Raw genomic sequence first — 12,174 nt, forward strand, 5'->3', positions numbered from 1 at the left:
TTTGTGTATTTGTGTCTTTTAAACGTTCATTGTTTGTATGAGAACATTTTAGGGGCTTATATTTTATTTATTTTTTTTTTTAATTTTATTTTTATTATTATATGGTTTTAAATTTTGCTTTAATACAAACTTGAACTTGAATCAGCAAGGATCTGATCGCTGATTCTAGTCCAATACACTACGCTACAATACTAATGTATGTGTAGACAGTTTACGTTCCGACTGCTCGAGACATCGGGCAGCCCTGGGGCCCTTGGCAGTTTTGGGGCACTATTGTACCCCTTTCCTGCTTTATACTAGCTTTTCCCATTTTTTTTTTGCTTTCCCCATGAATCACAACCCTCAGTGGCTGGATCCCAGGAACTCACTGAACCTTTAGTATCCGTTCAAACTCATTAGCGTCAACTTCTGTGCATGTTATCAGTCCAATATCACCCGGGTATGTGAACTTTTAACCAGGGTAATTTGGATGTTTTTGATTGTCATTAAACCTAAGCCGCAGGCTGCATAAGTCGGGGGGTTACAGGACCGGCCGTGCTCTGCAGCTTTAAGGAGCACACGGCCATTCCCGCACCTCCCCTCACCCGGCGTCACGTGGTCCAGCGTCTTCCGTTGGCCACATGGGGGCAATGGCCAAAAATACTTATCCCCGGGCACGAAGCTAGCCCAACCTCTTTCTGGACTGCTCCACGCTCAGGAAAGAAGCCTCCCGTCCTCCCAATGTTAAGTTTTTTGTTGTAGTTGTTACAATGTTTATTAATGTTTGTTGGTAGTCACAGCTTGGCCTTTGCCGGAATCTATAACCCTCTCAGGATTTAGCACAGATCACCTGATGGATCAGCTAAGACACGCCCCCGCGGAGGCGGGGCCTGCCATGCTAGGTTAAATTAGAAAAGGGTCTAAGGTTCCCCATCGGTTCTCATAGTTTTTTACAATGTTAAAGATTAAAGCTGTGGCCGACCCCCCCCCCCCCACACACACACACACTTTTCACCCAACTAGATGGTGTTTGTATTATTTGCGCTGGGTGTGTAAGGAGAAGGTGCAGTAACATTATTACAGCCAGTCTGATATAAAAATAGAGAAAACGTAGAAGTTTGACGATAAATTGCATGACCCAACCACTAACCATGAGCCGAAAAAAGTTTCTGAAAAAAGGCCAAGAAAGCCAAAATGCTCGAGGGGTATGTAAACCATTGAGCACCACTGTACACATACAGCGCCGGGCAAAAGGATTTGGCCTCCTTGAGCTTTTCTTCCTTTTGCCACATTTAGGCTTCAAACATAAAGAGATAAAATATTTTAATATTTTGGTGAAGAATCAACCACAAGTGGGACACAATTTATTGGATATTTTAAACTGCTGTAAAAAATCATTTTTTTCACCATGGACATTGGGGCAGATTTACTTACCCGGTCCATTCGCGATCCAGCTGCGCGTTCTCTGCGCTGGATTCGGGTCTGGCCGGAATTCATCAAGGTAGTTCCTCCGCCGTCCACCAGGTGGCGCTGCTGCGCTGAAAAGCATCTGAACGCACTGGAGTTCACCGGGCCGGACCAGGTGAAGGTAAGCGCTTCCCAAGCGACACATTTCTTTTTTTAAATGCAACGGTTTTTCCGAATCCGTCAGGTTTTCGCTCGGCCACGCCCCCCCGATTTCCGTTGCGTGCATGCCGGTGCCGATGCGCCACAATCCGATCGCGTGCGCCAAAATCCCGGTGCAATTCAGGGGAAATCGGCGCAAATCGGAAATATTTGGGTAACACGTCGGGAAAACGCGAATCGGGTCCTTAGTAGATGACCCCCACTGTGTCAAAGTGGCAAACCGATGTGGACCCTCTGATAAGTACCAGCTGAGCGGTTTTAATAGTGATTCCCATGTCTTCTTATTTATATCTACTTGCACTAGATTTTCTTATGTTTAACTGTAAACTGTTTTGTATTGTCTTTATGATAAATGTCTTGTTACGGTTATTATCCTAGACCCTGCCATTCGCTGGGACAGCTTATTTTTAGAGTACGTGAATTCGTAGCATAACAGAGAGCCATTCCTGCACCTGGGCCTAGGGTGGCACCTGTGGTATTGGTGGTATTTTGTATGTTTCATGAGGTCACATGTGTTATGTAGTCCTAGTACAAATGTAGGCACAGAATGGGCTGCATTAAAACTGCACTATACACACAAACTGGCAGCAGTGACACCCACAGTCTGTGGTGGGAACTGCTTTAGGCTAAATTTGCACCACTATTTGGGACGTATGTACGCCCGCCATAGATATGTCATATATAGGTTCCCCATACACCGGCAATGGGCGCACAGAGCCGTCCGGAGCATTACAGTGCAGCACACACGCAGCACCGTACCGTTTCATACCCGGGGAAAATATAAGACATGTCCTATCTTTCCCAGTATTATGGCTTTGTCCGCCATGGATGTCTATGCAGAGGGGCGGGAGTGAGCAGCTCTCTCCTCCTCTCCAGTGCTCCGGCGTATGCCCGCCATGCTACGGCACAGCAGGCACACGTGTGTGGGAATGTAGCCTTAGGTAATGTTAGTACTTTCCAGTTTTTCCTAGAACGTGCTGGAAGGTAGGCGGGGCATGCCAATGCGGGCCACACCCACAAACCATACCTAAAATAGGAGGGGGAGGAGTGCTTATTCAGCTGGTAGATAAGTTGAAACAGGTTTTGGTCCGACAAGTCCAACTACATGAAGCTGGAAGAGAGAGGATTTACCAGGTGTACTGTCCCAAAAGCAAAAGGTCTGAGGGGACTCGAGTGTAAGGTAAAGTAGAGGAAACTTTGTCCTCTGTGCCATATTTTTCAGGGATACAAATGGAAAGTTGCATTTTGGATTATTCTAAGAACCTTAATTAGAAAGCTCCATTCTCACCCTGCAGCTCATTACATCCCTTGAATCTGGAGCTCAGTGCTATATATACTATATATACTCTATATATACTCAGCAGAGGGAAGCGGCTCCAGACTACTCTGTCCTTGCACACCCTGTCCCTACACACCCTGGCACACTGCAAAGGCTAGAAAGCAGCATGGAGAGATACATAGATAAGACATGGGGTTGAGGGATTGGTCGGTGCATGTAGGTCCTGTAGATACAGAGGCTGATATTACAATGTGTTATTGTGTCTGTCAGGGATCTGGTGTTGGATATCTGAGGGTTACTGACAGTTTTCTGAGGAAAGTAATAAGGGAGGAGGAGGAGAGTGTGAAATGTTCTTGGCAGGAAACTATAAGGTGGAGTTGGGTGGATGCAGCAGAGCCTGGAGGGTTCCCGGCTGGTTTGGGTGGATACGCTCTGCTGTGATTGTAATACATTGCACTGCGGCTCCCGGTTTCTGAGCTGAAGATCTGATGACAGTCATAGTGGAGGGAGCCGGGAGCCCCATGCGCTATCACTGTTCCTCTGCTTCTGCTGTATGTAGCAGATATGGCAGCCCCATGTAATGTCATCCCTCCCTACCGACTTATCTGCTACATACTGTAGAAGGAGAGGAGAGAGGAGCTGCTGCAGAGGAACGGTGGGGAAAGGTAAGTATATGTTTATTATTTTACTTTGGAGGCACAATAAGAAGGGGAGCTGCCGAGGGACACAATAAGAGGGGGAAATGCTGGGGAGCACAATAAGAAGTTAAACTAGGGGATACAATAAGAGGGGGATCTGCTATTTATCTATCTATCCATCCATTTATCTATCAATTTTATATCTATTTCATATCGGTTTATCCAGCATAGCTAGGAGAGGAAATACCCCATAGCAGACTTATGAATGCCCCCCCCCCTTCCCTTCCTGCTTAAAAAATATACTTTGTATGTTCTCTCCATGTTTGTGTGGGTTTCCTCCGGGTCCTACGGTTTTCTCCCACACTCCAAAACATACTGGTGCGTTGATTAGATTGTGAGACCCATTAAGGACAGGGACCGATCTGGCAAGTTCTGTGCAGTGCTGTGTGATCAGTGTGCGCTATATAAATATAGAATTAATATATTATTATTAGTATATTAGTATAACAAAGAATCATGGGGGTTTATCAGGCCACAGCCAATGTATAGCCCTCTACAAGTATACAGTGCTATACGCGAGTTACATACATTGTAAGGACACGGTAATCAGCCCTGGTCCTAGATAACCACTTTTACCTATCACAACCCTTTTGAATGTAACACATGAGCAGATGGCCAGTCCCCCTGCCTCATTTAGAATATAGGTAAGGACAATGGGGGTCATTTACTAAGGGCCCGATTCGCGTTTTCCCAACGTGTTACCCAAATATTTCCGATTTGCGCCGATTTCCCCTGAATCGCCCCGGGATTTTGACGCGATCGGATTGTGGCGCATCGGCGCCGGCATGCACGCAACGGAAATCGGGGGGGCGCGGACGAACGAAAACCCGATGGATTCGGAAAAACCGCCGCATTTTTTAAAAAAAAAATGTGTCGCGAAAATTGCACTTACCTTCACTCAGCCCGGCTCGGTGTATTCCAGTGCGTTCCGATGCTCTTCAGCGCAGCAGCACCACCTGGGGGACGTCCGAGGAACTGCCTTAATAAATCCCGGCCGGACCCGAATCCACCGCAGAGAACGCGCCGCTGGATCGCGAATGGACCGGGTAAGTAAATCTGCCCCACTGAGTTGCATAGATATGTGAAATCGGGTTGTCCCCTCTGTATACACTCCCGCTGTGCTCCCTCTCAAAATTGCTGGATTTTAATACAGGAAAAAAAAGGAGTGGTGAGTGCTGCCCGCTTTTTTATTCCCTTTCGTGCAAGTGAAATACTAAAAGATATGAGCGCCAGTGTTTTCATTTATTTCCCTCCTAAAGGCACAAATGGTTTCCTAGGCTGGACGTTCCTTGCTGAGTTTCCCCAGTATGGACAGATAATGGTCCTGGTTTTCTCCGTTGTTGTTTATATTTCTTTAATTTCCTATTTTTTGGACAGATCAGACATGACTTTCCTGAAGAAATCCCTTTTCCTGGTACTTTTCCTCGGATTTGTCTCCTATTCCATCTGCCATGATGAGTGAGTATCTGTATATAATAATAATAATGTATATATTGAAATTAAAGATAAACCTATTCCTTGGATTTGCCATCGTATTGTGATTGGTTTTGGTCCAGCTACCGGAACCACCACCTCTCCTGAAGGGAAGGGCAGCACTGATGGTACAAGTGAGGGCGGATGGAACACACATAGGGGCACATTTACTTACGTGTCCGGAGGAGTTCATACAAAGTGCATTGTCTGATGATGATGCATTGTGCCACTAAGATGGCATGCCCGATATCCTGTATGTGCCGCTTCCCCACTCAGGTCCGCAGGAGTTCACTTTCTTCTTCCTGGTGCTCCCTGTAAGTGCTTGATCTAGCGACAACCTGCCTTAATCCAGAACCCTAGTGATTGTCTCTCTGCTATCTCTAACATCATGTCTTCTCTCTTCTTGAAACTTAATCTTTCTAAGACTGAACTTCTTGTCTTTCCACCATCTACTAACCAAACCACCCCTGATCTCTCCATCTCGGTCTGTGGGATCACTATAGCACCGAGGCAGCAGGCCCGCTGTCTTGGGGTTGTGCTGGACTCTGACCTCTCTTTTTCACCATATATTCAATCTCTTGCTCGCTCTTGCCGGATGCATCTCAGAAACATCTCCAGAATCCGGCCGTTTCTGACATTTGAAACTTCTAAAATGCTAATTGTTGCACTTATTCACTCTCGACTAGACTACTGTAACTCCCTACTAATTGGTCTTCCACTCTCTAAACTCTCTCCTCTTCAATCTATTCTTAATGCAGCAGCCAGGCTCGTCTTACAGGCCAAACGCTACACGGATGCCTCCAGTTTGTGCCAATCACTGCACTGGCTACCTGTCTCCTTCCGTATTCACTTTAAGATAATAACCCTCATCCACAAAGCTCTGAATAATGCTGCACCCCCCTACCTCTCCTCTCTTATCTCAGTCTATCGCCCTTCCCCTGCTCTTCGATCTGCCAGTGACAATAGATTAATCTCTACCTTAATTCGAACCTCCCATGCACGTATCCAGGACTTCGCCCGAGTTGCACCAATTCTCTGGAATGCCCTTCCCCAGACTCTGAGACTAATACCCACCCTCCAAAGCTTCAAACGTGCTCTTAAAACCCATCTCTTTAGGCAAGCCTATCACACTCGCTAACTGCATGAAATGTCAACTCTCCCTTTACTAATTCATCCTATGTACTATCCTATCTGTTATCTGGCAAACAACTGATATATACCAAGCTCCCGGCTTCTCTGCAGCCTTTTTCACCTAGGACCCTGTAAATAAGATGGCGGCTGATGGCTGGTCCAAGCAGCAACATCGTTGTTTAGTAAATTATTTATTAAATTATTTTATATTGTTCCCTTATAAAGAATGGCTGGACCATTATGCAACCTCTTGTGTCACCCCCTCATCCTCATAGACTGTAAGCTCTTGTGTCACCCCCTCATCCTCATAGACTGTAAGCTCTTGTGTCATCCCCTTATCCTCATAGACTGTAAGCTCTTGTGTCACCCCCTCATCCTCATATACTGTAAGCTCTTGTGTCACCCCCTCATCCTCATAGGCTGTAAGCTCTTGTGTCACCCCCTCATCCTCATAGACTGTAAGCTCTTGTGTCACCCCCTCATCCTCATAGACTGTAAGCTCTTGTATTACCCCCTCATCCTCATAGACTGTAAGCTCTTGTGTCACCCCCTCATCCTCATAGACTGTAAGCTCTTGTGTCACCCCCTCATCCTCATAGACTGTAAGCTCTTGTGTCACCTCCTCATCCTCATAGACTGTAAGCTCTTGTGTCACCCCCTCATCCTCATAGACTGTAAGCTCTTGTGTCATCCCCTTATCCTCATAGACTGTAAGCTCTTGTGTCACCCCCTCATCCTCATAGACTGTAAGCTCTTGTATTACCCCCTCATCCTCATAGACTGTAAGCTCTTGTGTCACCTCCTCATCCTCATAGACTGTAAGCTCTTGTGTCACCCCCTCATCCTCATAGACTGTAAGCTCTTGTGTCACCCCCTCATCCTCATAGACTGTAAGCTCTTGTGTCACCCCCTTATCCTCATAGACTGTAAGCTCTTGTGTCACCCCCTCATCCTCATAGACTGTAAGCTCTTGTATTACCCCCTCATCCTCATAGACTGTAAGCTCTTGTGTCACCTCCTCATCCTCATAGACTGTAAGCTCTTGTGTCACCTCTAATCCTCATAGACTGTAAGCTCTTGTGTCACCCCTCATCCTCATAGACTGTAAGCTCTTGTGTCACCCCCTCATCCTCATAGACTGTAATCTCTAGTGTCACCCCCTTATCCTCATAGACTGTAAGCTCTTGTGTCACCCCTCATCCTCATAGACTGTAAGCTCTTGTGTCACCCCCTCATCCTCATAGACTGTAAGCTCTTGTGTCACCCCCTCATCCTCATAGACTGTAATCTCTAGTGTCACCCCCTTATCCTCATAGACTGTAAGCTCTTGTGTCACCCCCTCATCCTCATAGACTGTAATCTCTAGTGTCACCCCCTTATCCTCATAGACAAGCTCTTGTGTCACCCCTCATCCTCATAGACTGTAAGCTCTTGTGTCACCCCCTCATCCTCATAGACTGTAAGCTCTTGTGTCACCCCCTCATCCTCATAGACTGTAATCTCTAGTGTCACCCCATTATCCTCATAGACTGTAAGCTCTTGTGTCACCCCCTCATCCTCATAGACTGTAAGCTCTTATGTCACCCCTCATCCTCATAGTCTGTAAGCTCTTGTGATCAGGGCCCTCACTCCTATTGTTCCATATGACTGTTTGTTCTTTGTAATGTAATATAGTTGTATATGTCCCCTATGATTTGTAAAGCGCTACGGAATTTGATGGCGCTATATAAATAAAGATTATTATTATTATTAAAGTTAAGTTGTGACTTTCTGTCGCATGCAGCCACGCCACAATTCGATCGCATGCAGCACAATCCCCAGTCAAATACCTGTCACAGCCGTGCAATCCCCAAAAACATTAGGAAATCTGCCAAAAGTGTGGCCGCGGACCCTTGGTAAATAAGCTCCATAATGTTTGCACCAGTTTTCTGTCTGACTTTGCACTGAAAACCACATGCAAACTGCTTCCAGTCTGCGCCAGTTTTTTGTTGCGGGTGCACTATGCCAAATGCCACAAAATTCTGCACCAAAGAGGGTGTTCTGATGCAGAGTCGGACCGTGCACCACATTTCTTGCAATTGTATTTTAATAAAAAAATTTTATGTCAATGGGTAAGCAACTGAGCATGTGCAAACATAATTACATCCAGGAAAAGGAACGAACATGGATACAATGAGAAAATGTACAGCATCACAATACCTCAAGGTGCGAGGAGACCAGGAGTAGTTACAGGTCCCTGCCAGCGTTGTTGAGACGTAGTTATCCCTGCTGGTATAAACAGTCCACAAAATGAAGAGGTGCAAAAAGAAAAAGAACAGCAGCAATCCAAGGCAAAAACTAGGCAACAGCCATAGAAGGACAAACAAGACTAGATGAGACAGAATACAGGGGAGGGGAGAGAGGGACAGGAGGCTGAATCAGGAAGCTTCATGAGTGAGCCAAGAAGAGTCCCATGGGTCCCAAATCAGTTAATTTTTGTCTACCTTACCCTGGAGAGTGGCTATTAAATGTTCAATAGATCTAATAACTTTGATCTGAGCGAATAGTTCATACCCGGAGAGAGGAGAAACCTGCCGCCAGTGCTTAGCAATGAGACATATCGCAGCGCAGTCGTAGACGGTTGTGCACTCATATTCACTAAGAGGCTCCGACCTCTTGGAAAATGTGCTCAAACGCCACTAGTTTGGACCTGTAGACCAGTCCTGAACTGGAGGAGATTTTTGGCATAGTCTCCGCTTTTTTCCACCAGAAACTCCATGCCCGTTCTCTGTCCCGACACGTCCATAGAAGCGTACAGGTGGGAGAATGCCAAAAACTATTGGGGACGGGAAGATTCATGTGGTTTCTCCGTCAGTTTCTGAAGCCCTAATAAATTGTACTTTTTCCCCATATGACTATGCGCTTATTTCTCAGTATAAATATAATGACCCCCTGAGAAGGAGCGCTTGGTAAGTTGGTGGTTGATTCGTCAGTTTTCCCTGTTACATTCCCTCTTTTCCTGAAATTACATCTAAATGTCCATATAAGCAAATGTCTGTATCAACATTGTGCTGATTTAAGTTACAAAAATGCAAAATCCGAGTCTATGCACAACGGCAGAACTGGCCCTTTGTTGTATATTTCTTTTTGCCTCAATAAAAACATATTATAAAAAAATCTTTGGAAATAAAAGTTTCAATAAATTTGTGTTCTCCTCTCCACAGTAAAGGACAAGAGGAAGACAAACTGGCAGAGGAACGTGAGGTGGAAGAAGAGCTAAATGAAGTAAAGAGCGGAAGTCTTTGGGAAGCCATAAAAAAGAGCTGCGCTGGTAAAACATCACCCATGTCCATAAAAGACGTTGTTTTATCTATGAATAAAGGAAATTATTAGTTATTCTCTATATATTAAAGCAGAATAACTAATATTGTGGTCTTCTTTGGATTTACTTTGCTTATTGGATCATTTTTTTATATTATAAATTTTTTTATATTTTTTAAGCTTTTATTTATTTATTTTCTATTATTTCAAGCCCCCGTGGGCAAATTAACCCTAAGCCCCCGTGGGCAAATTAACCCTAAGCCCCCGTGGGCAAATTAACCCTAAGCCCCCGTGGGCAAATTAACCCTAAGCCCCCGTGGGCAAATTAACCCTAAGCCCCCGTGGGCAAATTAACCCTAAGCCCCCGTGGGCAAATTAACCCTAAGCCCCCGTGGGCAAATTAACCCTAAGCCCCCGTGGGCAAATTAACCCTAAGCCCCCGTGGGCAAATTAACCCTAAGCCCCCGTGGGCAAATTAACCCTAAGCCCCCGTGGGCAAATTAACCCTAAGCCCCCGTGGGCAAATTAACCCTAAGCCCCCGTGGGCAATTTAACCCTAAGCCCCCATGGGTAAATTAACCCTAAGCCCCCATGGGTAAATTAACCCTAAGCCCCCATGGGTAAATTAACCCTAAGCCCCCATGGGTAAATTAACCCTAAGCCCCCATGGGTAAATTAACCCTAAGCCCCCATGGGTAAATTAACCCTAAGCCCCCATGGGTAATTTAACCCTAAGCCCCCATGGGTAAATTAACCCTAAGCCCCCATGGGTAATTTAACCCTAAGCCCCCATGGGTAAATTATCCACTATATTTCAGCCTGTCTGTACAAATAGTAATATGGAGGCGCTAATGATAGATATGGGACCCTATGACAGACTCCCAACTGTGATTGCACCCTCCGATGACGTCATGGGGGCCGCGATCATCATTTAAAGATGGGGCCCCCATGAACACCCATCACGGCCATTACCAATTTGTTATATAGATAGATATATCTAAGCCCTTTTCATACATCCCTTCCTGCTGTACGACGTTTATAATCATACAGCAGTAAGGAAGGGGTTAAGTACTTTTCCTAGCCCATTTTTCACAGGGCTATTCCCTTGTTATTATCCCACAGGGGCACATTTACTTAGAACAGTGCAGTGTGTACTATGTGCAGTGTCCTGTGTAGTCTGCAGGGGGCGCCAGATTCAGGATTTCTGGTGCACGTTCTCCATGAATCTGGCGCCCCCTGCACTTCAGCAGCTTTTATTTGGTGCCACTTTAACATGGGGCACACTTTTCATGAAATGTGACGCACTGTGCACCCGAACACCCGAAGAATAGTGCAGCCGTGCGACAAAACGTTCGCGTGCAACACAAAAGTGCTGGGAACACTTCTTAAATATCTGTGCATGCAGTTTGAACATGAAAACACATGCACAGCCTGACAGAAAACTGCCGCAAGGAAAATATGCCCCGTAGTGTTTGTAATGCTTTACAAAAAGTTATTTGAGTCAAATTACATTTTTGGGAATAATTCAGTGAATCGGTTGAGTCAAATTTTTAACAAATACACACAACTCTACAAAAAGTAGAGTTCAGTAGTTTGTGGGAGAATGGACAGCTCCTTTATTCCCCAAATTTTCAATTATTCTATTTGACTAAACTTTCTTATAAAGCATGCACCAGAAACACTATTTTAAAGCCCTAGGAGAGTGGCCCCATTAGCCAATATTTATAGAGCCCCCAGTAGCCAATAGTCATTAGAAAAAGTGTGGACTTGGACTTGAACCGAGCTTTGCCCCACGAACCCGAACCTCATTGAAATCAATGGGGACCCAAACGGCCCCATAGTGTTCCGCCAATGAGAGTTACTATCGGGGGGGGGGCACACACCCCTCTGAAGGCCAATCAGGGGAGCGCCTCATTTCTATGGGGATTTTCATTATAATATTTGAAATTAAAACTTATTTGAAATTAAGAAAGACACACCTCCACAAGGACCAACCATGTGGCCCCCTCACCCCTATGAGGATTTTCATTATTACGAACCACCAACATTATTACAGATTTCTATGACAATGAGAGATCTTATCCTAGAAAGGCCTCGTCTTATGGAGGATTTCATTATTGTGAGCCACCAATGGTGTACTAAGGAAAGGAAGACACCTTATTACAGACCAATCCTGCGAGCGCCTCGCCTCTATGGGGTTTTCCATTGTAACGAACTTACAAACTCAGCACAGATATTCCTAATATAATGGTTTCAACTAGTAACATTGCTCTTTCTATTTAATCCGGCTTCAAATAACCTCATAACAAAAGACCAAAAATACAATTTTATATATATCCAATACCATACTATATGATATGGTGATGTATTATGCAGAGAAAAGTTATTGTTTTTTATATGCATTTATACACTATAAAAGGATGTGTCAGCACAGGCAGAGACCTGCTCCGGAAGAAGCCATAAGGCGAAACCCAGGGTCGGGCGAGAATGTCTGCTGCTTGGATAAGAAATGATTTTATACAAAGCACTTTTTTTTCTGTTTGTGAGTATGATTAATACTTTTAAAAGCACTTCCCTGGTCATTGGTGATTTGCACTATGGATCTGTTTTCCTTGTAAAATTGAGCCGAAACTGCTGGATAACTGCAGTGCATTTTCTTGAAGCAGTGTGCACGGTTACCAAACAGGC

The 12,174-nt window shown here is 45.0% G+C and overlaps 2 long non-coding RNA genes across 2 annotated transcripts in view; both read left to right on the top strand.

Moving 5' to 3' along the window:
- The window catches only part of LOC140119633 (uncharacterized), a 149,918-nt gene that overhangs the window by 93,963 nt on the left and 43,781 nt on the right, over nt 1–12,174 (top strand). The window lies entirely within an intron of this gene.
- On the top strand, nt 2,659–9,613 carry LOC140116812 (uncharacterized). The gene is made up of 3 exons (XR_011852977.1): nt 2,659–2,785; nt 4,960–5,040; nt 9,390–9,613. It is a non-coding gene; the product is annotated as an uncharacterized lncRNA (long non-coding RNA).

Source organism: Engystomops pustulosus, chromosome 2, assembly GCF_040894005.1.
Source record: "Engystomops pustulosus chromosome 2, aEngPut4.maternal, whole genome shotgun sequence".
Taxonomy (NCBI): Eukaryota; Metazoa; Chordata; class Amphibia; order Anura; family Leptodactylidae; genus Engystomops; species Engystomops pustulosus.